The sequence below is a fragment of the Micromesistius poutassou genome (genome assembly GCF_964030765.1).
Source record: "Micromesistius poutassou genome assembly, chromosome: 2".
Lineage (NCBI taxonomy): Eukaryota > Metazoa > Chordata > Actinopteri > Gadiformes > Gadidae > Micromesistius > Micromesistius poutassou.
The window spans coordinates 6,552,122-6,552,420 of NC_140272.1; positions in this window are offsets into that span (position 1 = coordinate 6,552,122).

A 299-nucleotide genomic window follows, 5' to 3' on the forward strand; every position below is an offset into this window, starting at 1 on the left:
CCTCTCCTCTTCACACTAGTGCTACACGCCCAAGAGCTGCTGAGTTCAACTTTGAGTTCAACTCAAAGCCTTTAGCCAGGGAATCAAACCCGTGACCAGCAGACGATCCAGTAGACCTCCCTCGATGCCATTGGACCGCTGTGGTGTCACAGTCCTAGATGTTCCACGTCGTTGCATCTCCGGACCACCCCCCCCCCCCCATGGGCGGCGGCCCTCAGATGCGGAACGTCTGCGGTCGATGAGGGCTGTCAGAGGGGTCCTCACCCCGGGTTGTAGGCCTGTCAGCATGGGGGGTCCCC